At 43.8% G+C, this 16,965-nt stretch overlaps 1 protein-coding gene across 4 annotated transcripts in view; it reads left to right on the forward strand.

Annotated features, from left to right (window-relative positions):
• The window catches only part of nlgn2a (neuroligin 2a), a 229,545-nt gene that overhangs the window by 137,560 nt on the left and 75,020 nt on the right, over positions 1 to 16,965 (forward strand). The gene's annotated exons all lie outside the window — the stretch shown is intronic.

Here is a 16,965-nt window from a genome sequence, read left to right on the forward strand (position 1 = left end):
ATAAAAGTGCTTCATTTGAGTCCATGCGGAGGAAGTTACCGCTTTTATTGTTGTAGTCTGAGTAATGTGATGTCATATCTGCTTCAATAACCAAAATAAAGCCACTGTGAGCCGAAATAAGAAAGTAGAAAACGGCGGAGGGTCGGCGGAGATGTTGAAAATCTGCTGAAAATCAAACATTTTTACTGTATTAATTTAGATATTTTCCAAAGTAAAAGTCCCTAGAAGTGTATGATTCAACTTTTTCCCATGGTCTAGTGTTAAAAAAGTTAATAAATCGTATAATTAAATTGCAATACTTGGGTGGACTGAACTGGATAGTGTCAGAAATAGGCGTATCTTCCCAGTTCTTATAGTAATTCATGTTACCCTGAGGCTATCAGGCGTCATAATACTGTATATTCATGTTACTCTGAAGATATCAGGCGTCATAATACTGTATATTCAATCTTTTCATCTTCCTTTTCGCTCTCCGCCGTCCCCATCAAACACAAAAACAATCATCTGCGCTCACGTGCCAGTCGATTCCTCTCAGCAGCCTCTTCTTGATTAAGTCGGTGATGGATGACATCAATAGAATTCATCAATCTAATGACAACCAGCGCAGGCGTTGATCATGAGCGCTCACTTTCTTATGGATTTCCTTTGTTCATTATTCCAGTCTAAACACTCTGATTATGTAATTGTTTTCGCTTTCTTTGAATGCCAAGGTTCCGTGAAAAGACCATTTCAAACCCCTCCACCAGAAAAAAACACTTTATTCATGTGTCACTAATAATTTGAAACAAACAAAACAACAGTAAATCGTGAAGTTAGGAGCATTTAATTTGCATGACAAGTATTGTCACTGCATTTTTAGAAGATCTGAGCTGATTTTTGTGCGTCAGAATAAACTCCCATCATCTTTTTATCTGACATGCTCACAGATAAGAAGATAAGTTACAGATAAGTTTGAAACAGTAGCTCAAATTGTCTTTGATTTTTCATTGTTCTAATAATTAGTTTCTGATGTGAATATTTACCCGTAGCAGTGCTTAAAGTGCCAGTACTCTCTTATTCACACGTAGGCGTGTATATCGGCCGGTATCAGCAATCTCTTGCGACTTATTCCTATTTATTCATTATTTCTTGAAGCATATTATACTGTGTCAGTCACAATCAGCTGTGGTTTTATTGCTATATTATTAGACGTTGGCTATGCATCTTCTATAGTAGGCATATAATACTCCAATAATATTCCAACTGGAACATTAACGGGTTAAGGTGGTGTGTTTGTTTACTCATAGTATTAATAGTTAAAATGCTTTCCTGTGTTATTTGTAGCCTATAGTAGGGTATCATTTGGGTTTTAGGAGCAGTGTCTCAGTGATTAGAAGGTACTAGGAGATGTTGGGTTTGAAAATTTGAAGGTTTTTGACTTAAAGGTGCAGTGTGTAGGATCTGGCGGTATCTAGTGGTGAGGTGAGGAGATTGCAACCAACTGAAGCCTCTCCCGTGTGCCAAGCGTGTTGGAGAGCTTCAGCGGCCGACGCAAAAACGTGAATGTCCCTCTCTAGAGCCAGTTAGGTAATTTGGAGCAGAGCTAGTGCGTAGAGCGTATGTGTGTATGTGGGAAGTGAGTGGTGAAGCAGGAGAGAGAGCGGCGGCAACGGGAGCGAGTAACTTTATCGACTCCAGCCCAAACAGGAAAAGTTAATAGTGTCTGCTTTGGCGGAATCCGTGGAGAGGGGACCTGCTTCGTATATAGATATAAACGGCTTATTCTAAGGTAACGAAAACACAACAATTATTATCAGACGATTATACACTATAGAAAACATACTTATTAATGTTATATTCAATGTCTGCCAATAGATCCCCTAATGGTTATACACTCTTGCAAATTTGACATCATTTTGGAACACTATTATTACTAGTTAAATGAATATTTTATTATTTACACATATCACAGCCTTCGTCTGAACATTTCATTCTTCTGGAAATGTTTGCCCTAAAAGAGCAGATTCAGAAAACTTTTAAATAATGTTTCAATAATTTATATTTGTTCACAAATAAAAAAAAAAGTTATGACAAACAGTTCACTAATTATTTTACAAAAAGAACGTGAATATTGTATCGATGAATAACAGCACCCTCGCGTTCTCACCCTCCTCCCCCGTGCCGTGCGTCGGCTCATCCAGATGCTCCCCACGTAACTTTAATGTTCATACGTTTTATGAGGGCGCGGCGCAAATACGCTGGCGCTGCACCGTTATGAATCGCATAAAGAACATGATATGGAGAGGGCAGAAAAGAGCTTGTGAGAAGTGCCGGTGCGCAAGAAAAAGTCACGGTACGCCAAAGAGTAAAATGTAGAAGTGCCGGTACTCGTACCGGTGAGCACTGATAATAGTATTACAAGCAGTGGGAGTTCTATATTTCTTTCTATTTCAGCAGTCAGTTCAACGGGCAAATACAGTATTCACAACCTAATACTTGAAATAAATTGATGGCCTTGCACCACCTTTGACCTTCTCACCATGTGACCGCTCTCTCTATTATTTATTTGGCTCCTGAGTCCGGCACACAAGTTAGTAACTCTCTTGGAAAAGGCCTTTATGTGAGAGAATGCAGAGACGGGAACAAGCATGCAAATCAGATAGAGATCTGGCATTTTTACTGACACAGAAATCCACCTCACAATGCTTCATTTTAACTGCGTGCCCTCGCCCGGCGCCTCCAACCTCTAGACGTCTATTTTTGCAGCTGTATAATTCATCCCACAAGGAGCGAGGATTGTAAAGAAAAAAAAAAAAGGGAAATGCCTTTACAGAGTGTTTTGGTAGGAGAAGGCTTGGTCATGATGCACTTTTGAGCCACCAGACACAGCGCAGGTGTGAAGGTGAGGGATTTGGAAAGTAGTTAAGGTGGCTTTGCAGAGCGAGTGCAGTAAGTATACTGTAACCTGTCTGCTCAGGTCGCTGTGAGATTCTGCCACAGCCAGGTTTGAGGGAGAAAAAAAAGAGTATCATCTGTCGCCTCGGCTCTCCAGCACGAGCTCGTCATCCTTTTTCCTGAAAATACACTTGACTTCTCCTCTTTGTTACTCACCGCGCTCTGTCTCGCTCCATTGAGACCAAGTAATTTAGCTCGGAGAGGAGGAACATGCCTCTAAGGAGGCAGGTGCTAACTAAAGGAAACTAAGTGCATTAGATATTTCATTAGCCAAAGAGTGTGTGGGCTGCTCGAAGCTGTTTGAAAATCGTCCGCCTCGCATTTGTTTTGGACGTTTCTGTGTTGTTTTGTCGGAGCACTTACACAGCCTTTACAATAATGACAGATTTGTATTTTCTCTGCAATTACCTTAAGTGTTTCAATTCTGAAATGCAATCTAAAATGTGACTATCCTCAGAGATCCATGAAGCTCCCAGGAAACGAGTGCATGACAGGAGTTTGATTCTTTGCTTTTATTTCTCCAGTACTGCACAGTGGTAACGAGTTAAAGGATCACTTATAGGGTTTTTCTCCAACCTGGGTCTTACTTCTGTAGATGGCGATCATTCCTGTCTGTAAAAATAGCATTGTTCTCGGGCGTGGCTACTATGTGATTGAAGCTTTAACACTTTCACCGTGTGTTTGTTGATGAAACCTTTTTGGTTGCCTGAAAATGTCTTATTCAGCGTTCGGTTGTACTTAGCTCCGCCCTCTCGTGTCACTTCTGGTTGAGAAAAACCAAGACGGCGACGGCCAAAATGCCCAATTCGAGGCTTCAAAAAGACACTCCACAAACCAATGGGTGACATCACGGTGACTATGTCCACTTCTTATATACAGTTTATGCTTTATGGTCTATCTGACTCTAACTGGGACCATAATTAACTAAATGAGCATCATGCTGTATTGAAGAAGACTTGAAACTAGCGATTGAGACCATAAACTCATGTTTACAATGTTTACTGAGGTAATAAATCAAGTGAGTAGTAGGCTCATTTTCCTCATAGACTTCTATACAATCAGAGGAGTCGCCCCCTGCTGGCTGTTAGAAAGAATGCAGGTTTAAGGGACTTCCGCATTGGCTTCACTTCTCAGACCCCGGAGGTTGCTGCCAGAGTGCAATGAGGGAAGTATCGCTGTTTTTCTACCTCCAAATGAAATGGTTTCAATATATTCTGGCTAAAGTGTTGGCTTGTTTTAACAGCCTGTGTTTCTTGCCTGTTGGACTTCGTTGTAGCGATGGTGCTGGGTTCCCATATGGGAATTACTTTGGTGAGAGTGCAGAGTTATCATCTAAATCAGACCCAAGTTGTAATAAACTGGAATTTCCCTCTGATGCATCGTCATTTGTGAATTTGTTTGGTTTATTATCAGATCTGTTGATAATTTAATCCATTTGTGATAGTTCCCTAATTGCCCCAAAATGGGCTTCATAATGAGACTTAAATAGCCTTAAAACTGTTCGTCTGTTCAGTGGAGTCCTTTTATCCCGGTTTGAGCCTAGTATGTCGAGTTTTAGAGGGCCAAAAATAATCCTGATCAGAGGGAATCTAACAGAAGTTTAGTTTTTCAGAGATGATGAAATGAGTCAGAAGTATCTGGAGCTACTCCAAGTTTTTTTTTTTTTTTACTGAATTTGATTGAACTAAGAAAAGAGATAATGGTATAACATATTACATCCTCTCAGATTATGACTATGCCACTGGATGTGCATTAGGTAGGACCGGATTTTTCTCCTCTTGTGAATTTATAAATTTCTTCTCGGTATCTTTATATGTCTCTCTCTCTCTTTGCTTGCCTGGTGGCATCTCTTGCATTATCTGCTTTCAGCGCCCTATCTGTGACACTCTCATCACATTCTGTGAGTCAAGGAGAAAGCAAATTGAGAGGGAGACTTTGTCATTTGTATGCAAAGAGAACGGTGCAGCTCTCTCCCAAATATGAGAGCCATCCAGTGCAATTTGGCCATGATTGGGAGAAATGTGAGTAATCTCTCGCACCATGCGTCCTACATGATGGATGGCATTTTACTTTGACAGAGTGACACACAGAGAAGCCAGTGTGTGTGTGTGTGTCGGGGTTAGAAATGCGCATTTTTGTGTTTTTTTTTAGAGGTGGTGTGCGTCAAGCACGTGTAGCTGCGTGCATTCATGCATATCAATGTCTGCTCTGTGGATACACTGCGAGGGTCCCCACTGTGTTTGTGTTCTTGCTTCAGCAGTCGGACACGCTGATTTGGAAGGGCGATGCAGGAATTATTGATGCAGGAGCTGGATGTGGTCATGTGAAATGCAAACTCAATACTGCGTGCCTGCCAGACACAAACGGTTATCTTCAATCTCTCAAGGGGTCAGACCCCCTCCAGCACATATCGGATGTTAAAGCTGTTTTTGTAAGTCGATTGTTGTGGTCATTCGCAGCTTCGGGAAGCGATCCGAAAGGTTCACTAAGCCCTACCACAAGTTACTGCGGAAGTTTTTTGCATTACCGTATGTTTTCAATTTAGCGGGGTATTTAATAATCCTGATCATATAAATGATTACAGCTGGAGTTCATTTAAATCTACTGCTGCTAATTAATACGTAAAGCTGGTCTTTTAAAACATGTCTTCCCCATACTGTATCAGGAAAGCAACAGATTGTAAACTGAGTTTTCTGCCGCTGGACTGGAAATCTGGTTGAACTGTAATCACGCACTCTTCCCACAAGGGAGGCTATATGCAAGGAAATACTAGTTTAAGCGAGGTTTGGTAAAGTTGAGAAACTAGCAAGAGTACTTTGGCTGAAGGGGGTCTTTAGGGGGAGATAGCAGGTCAACAATAGATGTCACATAGTAGTGGTGTACTTCATCTGAAAGCTGGAAACCTGAAGATTAATTTGAGATGCAGCTCAGCATTTTGTGTCAAGTTGTTGTAGTCATAAATGTTGCAGCAATTTTTGAATTCACACCATTTGTTACACATCTTTGGTGGTGAATTTAACCATTTTTTACCACTCGAGAATTGATAAAAATGATCAGTAATCCCTCCAAAATACCACATTAAGACACTGAGACCTTGAGGAACACCATAGAAAAAGCCATGCTGTGATTTGGTATGAAAAACTTTTGACATTTGAAGATTTCTGCTAGCTAATGTAATGATTCAGGGATTTTTGAAAGTAATTTCAAATAAGTTATTTGCTAATTATGATCTATTCATCAGCAGACATGGAAATAAAGCATATCAATTAACTTTGTATTTTTATTTCCTGCAAATTTATTAAATAAATTACCAGCTATTGGGAAATAGCGGAAGATAATTAATAAATAATGTTTATTATAAAGTAATATTTGATAAATATTGAGGTAAATATTGGGGTAATTCCAAAGAAATTTCAAATACTTGCTAATTATCACCTAATTACCACAAAATTTGCAGACCTGAAAAATTACGTGTTGCCCGTTTTTTTCTTGCCTTAATTAATCGTATTATATTCAGCCACTGTAGATACAGTATATTTAATATGTAAATATATTCTGCGCTCTCTCTGCTAACCTCCCTCTCCTCTTGACTGTATCTATATGTTTGTTGTGCATCCATGCATTTTTTCCTATGAGAGCATTTGAGAAAAACAAAAAGAAACCAAGCACATAAAGACAGGCATGGCAGTAACAGAGGTCGGGGGAAGAGAAATCAACCTTTTCAATCCTTCTTTCTTTTTTTCCACCTGGCTGATTGAGAGACGTGATCTTTTTCTCCCTCCGTCTCCACTGACAACCCTTATTTAACCGCCGCCTCTCCAGCAACCGGCCAGGCAGCGCTACGCAAACGCTAACCACCATGGAATCAGTCACACGGCGGAACGCGCCCCGACTCTATCCGTATGCTAATATGGAAATTTACCTGTCTGCACCCAGGCAGACGAGCTTCTTCTCCGGCAGCAGACATGGCTCAAGTGGCAGTGAGTGTGGGAGGTGGGGGGGAGAGATGAAGCAGCAGGCGGTCTCCATGCGGCGACGTCTCTGCAGGGAGTTCAATATGTAATGAAAAGCTTCGCCGGGCCACTGCGCGCTTGACCTTGCCTCGGCTGCCTTAGCGACAGACATGCTTACAGTACATACGTCACCTCCACCCCAATGAGCTTTTTATATCCTCCCCGGCGCCAAACGCGAGAGACGGGGAGGGGTTGATGAAAGTGAGACTATGCATTCATTCAGACATTAACAATGATGATGAGAGCAGAGAGGTGGAACGGCGAGCTGCAACACTTATGTCGACATACTGTATGCAGCTTTGTGTGTGCACGCTGTGGCCACAGAGAGAGTAGAGATTTTGAGAGATGAGAGAAGTGACAGTGGGAGAGAGATGAGAGAGAGAGAGAGAGAGAGAGAGAGAGAGAGGGCAGAGAGCAGGAGGAGGGGGGGAGATAGAGGGACTGCATTTGCCTGTGATGCTAAAAATAAAACCTGCAGAGCCACTTTTGAGTGTGCACCAGAGCAGACATTCATCTAGAGCACAATTATATATGCTCTGTGGTGCTGGCTGCGCACGTGCACGCAGCAGATATGGCATCTCCTGCATTATAGACTTGAATGTGTTGCGAATCCTCCTTAAAAATGGGTTCTGCCTCACACACACACTCACACTTGTGTATTCAGGGAGTGTCGGGTGAAAAATGCCTGCTCCACGCTTTGGCAGGGGGTCCTGTGTGTGTGTTTTATGTTAGTGTGTGTGTGTGTGTGTGTGTGTGTGGCGTCCCACGACCATACAACGGTGTGAAACGTGACCCGACAGGACCAGAGAAGATATTAAGACACACACACACCTCTCCCAAACACACACACACACACACACTGTTCTCAGTCTCCATAGCAACCTCCGGCAGAATTGATGAGTCCTCTTGACTCTACGTGAGGGGAGCGAACGAGGGGGACTGTGGTGTCTTAAGTGTGCTGGGTGGTATGGAGTGTGTGACTTTGAGAAAGAGGACAGGCTGGTCCACTATTTTTCCGAGAGGGGATTAGCACCTCAGCTGGCCTGCATCACACACACACAGACTGACACACATTCCCATGGGCAGGTGAGACGCACAACTCCCCCCAACCCCGTGCCGACACGCACATTAACACAGCCACGGACATGTATTCCGACAGCTCTCACAGCTTCTCCCTCACCGCTCCCCAGACGTGGTTTCTCCTCTGTCCGTCCGTGGCCTCGACACTCTCTCCCCCGACATGCCTATACTTTCTTACCTTCCTTTATTATCTCCTCATCTATTTTCCCCCCACCCTCTCCTCTCCTCTCCTCTCCTCTCTCCTCCTATAGATTCACACCTTCAGGATCATGTGGATTACAGTTATGTATACTGCAACATCAGTATTGGCCTCATGCTTACTAGGAAAGTATTTCCACGTATAGATGAATACAAACCTGCCATATATGTTCTGGTAGATTAGACTCACTTGTACAGTCATCTTTTTGCTTTGACTGACCGTTAAGTCGACAGTCAGCGTCCTATTGCTCGCACTACCGACCCAAATGAGACTGAACGTGATTGACAGGTACCATGTTGATTAACGTTAGCAGCATTAACCCGCTGAAACCACAGTATCGCCATATATTTGACACGCTTGGCAGTAATGTTAGCTTACCAAAACGAAGATCCCTCCATGAATCAAAGGCACCGGCCGATGTTGATCTTAGTATTAACTTTTCCTGCTTCAGCTTATATAACTTTGTTTTTTTGTGCTGCTGTGGAGTCTGAGTTGTGGTGGTCTTTTGTTGGCGTTAGCGGACTCCATTTTTCTAAAGCGAACGTCGGCTATGATTGCACACTGTTAGCCCTGTAGCGGAGCAAAAAGCTCTGTTAAGGCACTCACGAGCGCACATGACGTCACATCCGTTGGATTTTCCCGGAAAAAAAGGGCCTGCATTCTTCACATTAAAAGAAGGTCTCATATTTTAGGTTACAACCTGTTCACACATTGGCAATACAAAATGATTCAAAAATGTTTATACGTGTAAAAACTTAAAAACATTCCCTTTAAAGGAACTATTTGTAACTTTCAGAAATGCTTGTTAACAGCGACATCTGTGGCCGTGAAATCAATGAAAGTCAGCGTCGGGCTCGCGCTTGCTCGCTCTAAATATACCTAAACGAGCATCGCTCAAAACAGTGAGGCGACACACGTCAGCTAAAAGCACAATATCACTCTATATTTCAGCTGCTTGGCAGTAATGTTAGCTGACCAGACGAAGGTCTCTCCATGAACATGATTTAGATCTGATCCTAGTGTTGGCTTTTCCTGCCTCAGCCTGCTCTGCAGGGAGACACCGGCACCCGGTCGGTAACGAGACTACAACGTGTCTCTCTGCGGAGCTCCGTCACTTCACAAGACACGGAAAACCTCTGTTGGTCTGGAGGGGCTGCAGCATTTATTTCTGCACAAATGTCCACTGTACATTCACTAGATATTCTCAGAGCTAAACTAACTCTTCTGCAGTGTGGATGAGCGCACGTTAACGTCTCGAGGTGGAGCGAGCTGAGCGAGAACGCGCGCGCTGTCTGAGTGAAGGCAAGCAGGCAGAGGAGGAGAGGCAGCGGCCACACACGAACGCGCATATGCGAGCGTGCATGTGTCCCGACCCGCTACATTTATACACTTAAAAAGTTACAAACAGTCCCTTTAACTAGTCCGGGCAAAGTTGAGCAAAGTAACTATTTTGATTGACACCCCCATTCGGTGTCCTTTATATATCTTTAATTATTATTAAATCACACCCTGTTGAGACATGCATCTTTGTGTGATATTTGGACGACTAACAATGTCCAGTGTATTAAAGTTGACGGTGCTGATGAAATTAATGACTAGGTGCGTCTTCCAGTTTGGTTCACTGAGCATCTTTCTTGTTTTCTCCTTGTTTTACATTTACCTCTCTGTCTTTCACATCCTCTCTCTCTCTCCCGTGTTTGTTGCTCATCTTCTCTTTCATTTAATCTTCACTTTGCGATTTTTCCTTTGGGCGCCTCTTTTAAAAAACTGAGTTATGGGCCAGATTATGCTGATGTATGTTTCACATGTCAAACAATCAGCTTTGTAAGTGAGGAAGCATGGGCTGGTAATAGCCAGGGATGGATCATCATTACTGAGGGATGACAGCCGTTTGAATCATCACGCGGCGCCGCGGGGCTAAATGGGAGACTTAGCTCTCCCTCGGGGGGGAGGCTGGGTGGGGGACGGCGTCGAGTTGTTTGGGGAGACAGAAGAGCATCCCGTGCATCTTTACTTTCGGATTGACACTCGTGAAGACAGGCTGCTGGTGAGTGTACTTACAATTCTCAGCGAAGAAAAGCACCCAGCGTGTGTGACGCGACGTGATGTTTGTGTCTGTGGACTAGAACTAACACAGCCTTTGAGCTCGCTTTGCATGCAGCCAACACATAATAAACAACATATGGTAGCAGGATGCAACAGGGCTGTAATATTCCACTGCACTCTGTAGCTCTGCTGTGTAACACTAATGTGAACACATGCATATGTTCAGGTGTAAAAGATGACTGCACACTTACAAAATTAGATGTCAGCAATTAATAGTACTCTCTTATATACAGAGGAGTCATTTTATGCGCTTCTCCTCCCTGGTTGTTCTTTAACGTCAGCTTTCTCGACTGAGTTTCCTGCATTTTTCCCCAAGCGATTCTTAATAATCCTGAGAGAACGGGGTGTGAAGCTGATGCTGTCACCTGTTGGTTATGTGTTAGGGAGAAAGGAGCAAGGTGTTTTGCCAGTTGAGTAAACTGAGAGGTTTTCCATGCCTCTGCCTTCGAAAATGACCTCATTGTGTGGCTTCATTACATCCTAGTCTACTGGGGGCTGCTGTCAGAGGGTTTTCCTCTCTGCTGCAGTGGATTGCTACCTGTGTGGGAAATACAAAAAAAAAAAACATGTGGCCATATTCACTATGCTGTCTAGAGCTGGTCTGAGTGGTGAAACTATAAGAGAATTCATACAGGGATGACATTTCTCCTTAAGATTAAAGTATAGTGACGGTAAAATCAATTATTCTAGCGCTCAAGGCAGCTCCTCGGGTGAAGAACTGTTAATAAGGAGGCATGTAAGTTGACTTATTTATTATTTACATTTCTTTCTTTTTTTTTGGTTCAGGTCCATATTAAACCAGACAATGTACTGACAGAATTTGCAGGTAAACAACAACTGAACTGGCCACAGACAAAAAGCACTGAACTTAGCAAATAACTCTCTTAATGAGGCATAGCAAACTTGGAGAGGGAGTTTGGCATCTCCCAGATTCAGCAACCAGGATCTGGAACAACGAGCCATAGATAGCGGCAACTGAGGCAAATATTTCGGCTGATCAGTCAAAGCAGTGTAGCGTGCCCGGGGCAGCCCCAGATTCAGCACCCTGGACAGCGGTCCTGACATCATCCGTTATTTAATGGGACTATGTAAGAATGAGACATTGCTTGTTAAGTCAACAACAGTCAGCAACAGTCTTGTTGATCGCACTATGGACACACACGAGACTGAACGTGATTGACAGGCGTCCTGTTGAGCAGCTAAAACCACAATACGACTAAATATTTCACCTGCTTGGCAGTAATGTTATCTTAACCGAACGAAGGTCTCTCCATGAATCGACGTTGATCCTGGTGTTAACCTTTCCTGCTTCAGCCTCCCGACCGCGGCCAGAAGGAACAGGGGGAGACGCCGTGGTTTTGGTCTTGATAACGTTACTCGCTCCGGAGTTAACCCCCGCCGTCACTCCACTTAGCAGCAGGGAAACAAGTCACATTTCCGCACAAACTGCAACTTCCACTGAACATTCACTCGATATTCTCAAAGCTAAACTAACTCTCCTGCTCTCAACTCACACACTCGTCGCCGCTCTCTCTCTCTTGCTTCACCACTCACTTCCCACGTGAACACACACTCTTGGCGTTGGCTCTGCTGGAGTCCGAGTTGTGTTGGGGGCTGGTCGTTTGTTGGTGTTACAATCTGTTGTCACATTGGCAATAAAAAACGATTAAAGAAACGTTTGTACGTGTAAAATCGTACATACAGACCCTTTTAATAGCTGGACGGTTCCACCACAACAATATATTCGCATCATTTCCTCACTGTTCCCCCCGACTTCCTCAGCCCATTACTCTAGCCTGTGCCTCTCCGTGCCAGTTGTCACATCCCTTTGGGTCCAGCTCCAGCTGTTGGACCCTTGGTCCCTCTCCCTCGGAGGAGGCTCTGTGCTGGGGCACAGCGGGGGCACCGTGACCCATCCACCCTCGACTTACATGGATCTCCACTATCTCAACCCTGCCATCACCAGTGCATTAACCCATCAAGCCTGGCTAACACAGCACCTGGGGCCAGGAGAGTGTGTGTGTGTGTGTGTGTGTGTACACCTCATTACTCATGATGTGCACCTCCTTTAACACACACAGAGGCAATATGAATGGTAATAACAGTCATTTGCATTATAGGGAGGGTGAGGTCAAGGACGGGACCGCCTGCGGTCGACCACATGGTTGACCGGGGCACCCATGATTGACGGGAGGGAAAGCATGATAATGTCAGAGGCGACAGGACACCTGACATGAGAACACACACACACACACACAGTCGCGTGTACACACGCATAATAAAATGAGACAGCAGAGGGAGAGGGATTTGGACAAAGGGAAAGCGAGGAGGAGTAGTGAGCAAAATCGAGTTCACTCATCCGTGCGGTTCACTCTTCACTCCACACAAACACACACACATGCCAAACACAGGCTGGCCGTAGTAACTCACTGGCCCAGTAACAGATGCTGCGAGCAGTGTGAGAGCCAGGCTACACCTGCTCTCCTCTTTGGTCCACAGCCCCGCGTCCACACACAGAGAGCCACAGTTCCTGCCTCTCCCCTTCCCCAGCCAGGCCACCTCTCGGCCTGGCCACTTTCCGAGCCATGCCCCCCCTGCCTCTTTTTCTCCACCTGGTTTCCTCCACACTAACCCTATACCGTCATTAGCCCCGAACACACACAGAGTGAAAGACCATTGCAGTTCGTATAGGTAAACACATTCTACACTCAGAATTATGTATGCAAATAAGTTCATTTAAGCCAAGCTGTGAATCTAGGAGCTGAGAATTTCATATTAATTTTGGTAACATACACCCACACTTTCATTTTCAACCTGCTACAACACCTGGACTGTGAATTGAAAGCCGTACATGGTTCTCTAAGGTGCCTAATGTGTGTGTGTGAATATATTCTCCAGTTTGGCATATTAAAGTGGCAGTAGGCAGAATATTTTTAGCATCAATATCCATACAGCATGTTGTAATTCAAGTGTTCTGAGAGATAACTAGACTTCTGCACCTCCTCATGGCTCTGTTTTCAGGCTTTAGAAAATCTAGCCCATGATGGGAGACTTTGACCAATCACAGGGGAGAGAGAGCGTTCCTATTGGCTGTTCATTCAACGGAGGCAGCTGTCAATCACTCACAAACTCCGATCAAATGGTCAAACTAGGCAAATATGAATTACTGTTACTGTAATGTATTGATTTGTATTTGATCAGCACTGCCTAGTTTGACCGTTTGATCGGCGTTCGCGAGTGATTGACAGCTGCTCAGAGACGGCAAGGCTCCAGCTCGGCTCTGATTGGTTGTTTTCTTCCAGTCTGTGAAATCTTGCAGATGCCATTAGGAGCACCGGAGGACACTGGAGGAGACAGAGACACATGATTTTTTTCAGATTAATTGTCTCATGCACTACTGTCAGGATATAGGTTTATAAAAATAACTTTTTATAAATCATATTGGCTCCATTTCTACCCACTGCAGCTTTAACGGGTTTATGTATACATGTTAGTTTATGTGCTGGTGATGGTATGGGATATGAATATGTACAAGGTGGGGGTAGTGTGTGTTATCCACCTGTGCTATTCCAGCTCTCCTCCTCTGATCAAGGATGGAGCGGTGTAGGCATCTCATTAGGAAGCCGCTGGAGCTCATTAACTAATTAAGCAGCGTATGCCGGCCGAGGGAACCAGCCCTTCGCCAATCAGCGGGTATAAACGAGCCGCGTTCACTAACCTAAAGGGAAAGGTGCGCTCGGCCGCGCATGTTCCTTCCACTCGGCGCGCTCGCTCTCCGCAAACCCCGACGTGCCCGCTCACACTCGGCTGGGTGGAAACAAAGACGGGCTGATGATAATGGGAGTTTATTTGTACGAACGGCGCTGTCTCACGGACGGATGGGCGCACACACAGACACCGCTGAAAGTAGTTTTTCATATGGAAAGCCCTGTAATCTGTTGAGCTTTGAATGAGGCAGATGGTACCTCTAAAGTGATGCCACAACAAGCTTGAGCTCCTGTGTCAAAAAAAGAAAAGTGCATTTTTTTTTTCCTGTGTGAGGATATTTCCTGGAACATTTCGAAGCGCACTAAATGAATGACTCCTTGAAATTGTTGCACAAAGCGTCGTGGTCGTGCACTTACCATGATCTGTGGAAACATGAATGAAAAATTATTCCAAGCTTTTTATTTTAATGGAGTAGACGTAATATGCTTGAGTATAACCCTGAACACTCGCAGTCTGAGAAAGGAAAAGAGGGAATTGAGTGTTTGTGATCCGCATGCATTTGCACGTTTGCATGCACATCCCTCCACGGCAATTCATGGCCTCTCTTGTGCCGTCTGCTAGCCTTTTGTCAATGTTTGTACACACAACACTCAGCCCATAACAGTTGACTGTTGAATTAGTAATGAACACAGTTATGAAGCCACGTTGTCCTTGGTGTGTGATTTATTTATTTTTTTTGCTTGTGAGTGTGTGTGTTTATGCACAAAGCTTCACAAAGCACCAGACAAAACCCTGCAACAACCGAGTGACCGTTCTCTAAACCCCTTTCCCTCTGAACAGCGATTGTCTAATCGTAGCTTAGAAACCGTAGCTAGGGCACAGCAGGCCTGTTGAGCTTTTGATTTCTTCACATGCCAAGACAAGTACGCATGGGGCTCCAATAAGAATATTACTCTGTAGCTCAAGAGTTTGTTTTAAAACCTCTCCAGAAACAAAAAATGCAAATGGGAAAGTGCAAGGAATGGATTAAACAGTGTTTCTCATAACACATGGTTATGTTAGAAACATTTTTATTAGGGCTGGAAATAGATTAAAATATTTAATCGCACATTAATCACACATTTTTTTGTATCTGTTCAAAATGTACCTTAAAGGGAGATTAGTATTTACTCTTATCAACATGGGAGTGGGCAAATATGCTGCTTTATGTAAATGTATGTTTATATTTATTAATGGAAATCAATTAACAACACAAAACAATGACAGATATTGTCCAGAAACCCTCACAGGTACTGCATTTAGCATAAAAAATATGCTCAAATCATAACATGGTAAACTGCAGCCCAACAGGCAACAACAGCTGTCAGTGTGTCAGTGTGCTGACTTGACTATGACTTGCCCCAAACTGCATGTGATTATCATAAAGTGGGCATGTCTGTAAAGAGGAGACTCGTGGGAACCCATAGAACCCATTTACATTCGCATATCTTGAGGTCAGAGGTCAGAGTTTGGAGCGTTATTTAGCCTCCTTCCCGACAAGCTAGTATGACATGGTTGGTACCAATGGATTCATTATGTTTTCTAGTTTCATATGATGCCAGTATCTGCACTCTAGCTTTAATAACCTGAGCCCGCTACAACCTAAAATTCACAAGTTACGTTGATGCTTTAAAGAAATTAGTGGCGTTAAAAGTACCTTTATATTGTACATGACCAACGTGTTAATAGCTGCTTGCTCTAGAGGCTGAGATTTAGTTGGAGACGACAGTCTGACGCTGCTATAACGTTAATGTACCACTGTTTTGCAGCAGCTTCAACTCAAGCAAACGTTAGCTATCCATCAGTAGTAGCTGTCACCAGCATCATTTAGCCATTTACCACACTGACAGTGAATAGTTATGCGTCGTATGTGCCTCAAATTTCATTGCGAGAGCCTCGGTTAACCCGCCACACAACAGCTTTTCGGCATTTTCCTGTTTCTCTCCTTATGTGACAGCGCAGTTTCCTTCCCCGCTGGGGCGAGGGCGGTCTGATGGATACCAACTTGAAGCGTGACAGAAAACAGTAGCTCTCAGGGCCAATGTTACTTTAACTGGACTATTGCTTGGCTGTGCCGTGTGTGTGTGTGTGTGCGTGTTAAAAAAATCCAAGCCATATTGGAGTGAATATGTGTATATATTCCCCCCAGCTTGTCTTGTGATTCACAGCTGTCCACTGAGACACAGCGGAAAGTTGTCTGTAATGTATTCTAGCCCGCAGCTATGTGACCATCCATATACATCGCTGTCTGAAGCATTAGTGCTACGGCACCCTGGGGTCTAACCCACGAGAAGGCCATGTGATGTATGATGCAGTGACTCCCACGCCATGCGGCACAGAAATGGCACCAGCTTCTTTTCGCCTCTCTGTAGGAATGCCGCTGATTAAAGGACTAGTTTGTCAAATGTTTTGGTCTCAGAGCAGCACCCAAAAGTGGGGAAGAGACTAATTTGCTCGGCGGTGCTTTATAATAACACTGGAACTTGAACTGGATCTTAACCATGTCCAGTCTTTGATTTACAGTCGGTTGGTTGGCTCCTCTCTCTCTCATTACAATGCAGGAGAATTGCTATAATTTGTGGTTTGGGGTTTGCAGAATACATATTGGCCCCCAAAAATCTCTTAATCGTTGCTCCTGCTCACAAAGCGTGTCTTTGTGTCTCCTCAAAGCTTTTACCAACTTCACTCCGTCTGACCTCCCTCGCTTGCTTGCTTGTGCTGTTTTTTAATTAGAAAGAAACAAATGTGCTCATTAATTGGCGGACGATAACGTAAAAAAGAATACAGGAAGGGGATGAAAAAGAGATCTAAAAGGTTGCATATGAACAAAGTGTTGTATTCTTTTAGGAAATAGAATGGGATCAAACGGAGGGGTGTTGCCTTACA

This window comes from Sebastes umbrosus, chromosome 22, assembly GCF_015220745.1.
Source record: "Sebastes umbrosus isolate fSebUmb1 chromosome 22, fSebUmb1.pri, whole genome shotgun sequence".
NCBI lineage: Eukaryota > Metazoa > Chordata > Actinopteri > Perciformes > Sebastidae > Sebastes > Sebastes umbrosus.